The 2696-nt window shown below is 44.9% G+C and overlaps 1 pseudogene; it reads right to left on the bottom strand.

Annotated features, from left to right (window-relative positions):
• Positions 1–24: 24 nt before the first annotated feature.
• LOC102497414 (phosphatidylinositol N-acetylglucosaminyltransferase subunit A-like) overlaps positions 25–2696 on the bottom strand; it is a 14790-nt pseudogene continuing 12118 nt past the window's right edge.

The following is a 2696-nucleotide window of genomic DNA, read 5'->3' as shown; positions in this document are numbered from 1 at the left end:
GCCCGCCGCCCAGCCGAGCCCGCCTCACTGTGGGCCCTTCACTAGGCTGCAGTGGATGAGCACGTAGACACCCAGCAGCAACCCCGCGCCCAACAGCAGCGCCTCCACAGCGCTGTGCTTCCTGGCTCCAGGGCAGGCCCGGCGCCTCCCTGGACCCCAGCCGGTGGCTGCTGAGCCCAAGGGCCGGAGAGTGCGCCTGGCGTGCATGGGCCGTGCGAAGGCGGAGGCGGGCTGGAGGTTGGTCAAAATTTATCTTCATATTTAACACATTGCAATCAAATTACCAGGGAAAATCTTCACAGATCTTAAAGAGACAATCGCAGAATCTGTCTGGAATCATAAAAGATCTCATATTGCCAAAGCAATCCTGGACAAGAAGAGTGGAGACATCTCACTCCCTGACCCCTAAATATATGATAAAGCTGTGACAATCAAAACAGCATAACACTGGCACAAAAACAGACAGGTGTTCCAATGGAATTGAACAGTGACTCCAGAAAGAAACACCAAAACATACACTCAACTGATTTTTAACAAAAGATACCAGTCAATCCAGTAGGGGAGAAGTGTTCACATATTGAAAAGTCGGCATTTTAAGCTACACAATGCGACTGAATGTATATACAAAAAGAAATAATTTTAATAAAAAAATGATAACATAAAAAAAAGAAAAGGAAAATCTCTTTCACAAAAGGGGCTGCAAAAATGGTATCCACCTGCAGAAAGATGAAACTGGATCCCCTTTTTTCATCATTAACAAAAATCAACACAAAATGGACCACAGATCTAAAGCTAAGACTGTACTACTGGCAGAAAACACTGCAGAGATCCTGGGAGACGCTGGGGTAGGGAACTTCCCAAGTAGGACTCCAAGAGCACAGGCAATGATTCCCAACAGACACCTGGGCTTATGGAGATTAGTAAGTTTCGGCACTGCAAAAGACACAAAAATTAGGGTGAACCAACAACCGTCAGAGTGCGTTCATGTTTTTGCAAACTGCCTCAGATCAGAGGCAGATAACCAGAAAACACAGGGAACTCAAGAGGCTTGCCTGGATAAAAAAGAGGATTAACCATACTAAAAGATAGGAACATGAACTGAACAAAAGACTCTCTGAGGATGACATATGAACAGCGAAAAGCATATGAAAAAGTGCTCAACATCCCTCATAATAAGGAAGATACAGATTAAAACCACAGTACAATATCACCTAACTCCTGTCTGAATGGCAAAGATTAAAAATACGAAAAATGATAAGCGCTGGTAGAGTTGTGATTAAAGGGGAACTCTCCTACACTGTTGGTGGGCATGTAAATTGGTCAAACCAACTGTGGAAAACAACTTGGAGGTTCCTCCAAGAGAACTACTGTGCGATCCAGCAATCCCACCCCTGGGTATCTACCCCAACGACAGGAGAATGCTCAGTTGGAAAAGCGCTTGCACATCAGTGTTTAGTGTGGCATTATGGATGGTTGCTGAGACACAGAACTGACCCGAATGTCCATGGACAGATGAATGGATTGAAGGAGTATGGCACATACACTCTATGGAATACTATTCAATCATGAGAAACAAGACTCTGGAATTTGATAGAAAGTGGTCAAATGTGGAAGATTTATTGCCGAGTGAAGCAAGCCAGGCTATGAAAGAAAGATATCGTTTCTCTCCACTTAATATATACCAACTCTCTGCCCTCTGTATTACAGACTGAAAGGTTGGAGGGCATAAAAGCAGTCAAAATAGTTGTGGACACTGGAGATAGTGTGGAAGGAAGGTGGGTGAAGGGAAGAGTACAGGGAAAAAATTCTAGGAGAAAAAAATAGGCAAGATATTTGTGGGACACAGAAATGGTTTGTTACTTAGTGATTGTAACATGTATAATATTCTCAGCTGGACTGCTCTGAGATGTATTTCATGTGTGGTGAATTCTCTTTACAAGCCAAACACTGTAGGCCGATAGCAGGCCCGCAAGCATGGTGAACGTCCCTAAAACCCGCCATACCTTCTGTAAGACTGTAAGAAGTGTGGCAAGCACCACCCTCATCAAGTGTCACAGTACAAAAGGGCAGGGATTCTCTGCATGCTCAGGGAAGGCGGCGTTATGACAGGAAGCAGAGTGGCTGTGGTGGACAGACTAAGCCTATTTTCTGGAGAAAGGCAAAAACTACAAAAAAGATTGTGCTGAGGCCTGAATGTGTTGAGCCCAACTGCAGATGGAAGAGCACGCTGGCTAGTAAGAGATGTGAGCATTTTGAACTGGGGGAGGTAAGGAGAGAAAGGGTCAAGTGGTCCAGCTCTAAGCCTCCTCTTTTCTACGATGAAGACAGCAAAATCTTCAGGTGAATGTTCACCTCATTTCATTTCAGCTGGTCTTTTTGTGAGGGAATAAAGTAATCAATAACATTCCTGTTCGGGGGAAATTTGATTCATGGATAAAAATAAATAAATAAATAAACCAGCCAAACATTGTATAAGAATCAAATCTTTAAAAAGAAAAAAAAAATAGGGAACCAGCAGTTAGCATAATGGCAATGTGGCTGGACTCCCACGTAGTCAACCGCGGTTCGAGTCCCGGACCCGGTGACTTAAAACTCACGCCGGGAGCGTGTGCGTGCGTGCCCAAGATCCCGAGAGGAGAACGGAGGAGAAGGGATTGCGGCGTGACCATCCCCCCTGGGGGGGTGATTTCTCGCTT

Source organism: Tupaia chinensis, unplaced genomic scaffold, assembly GCF_000334495.1.
Source record: "Tupaia chinensis unplaced genomic scaffold, TupChi_1.0 Scaffold145629_1, whole genome shotgun sequence".
Taxonomy (NCBI): Eukaryota; Metazoa; Chordata; class Mammalia; order Scandentia; family Tupaiidae; genus Tupaia; species Tupaia belangeri.
Note: the sequence above shows the minus strand (reverse complement) of the source record. Positions and strands in the feature narration are given on the sequence as shown.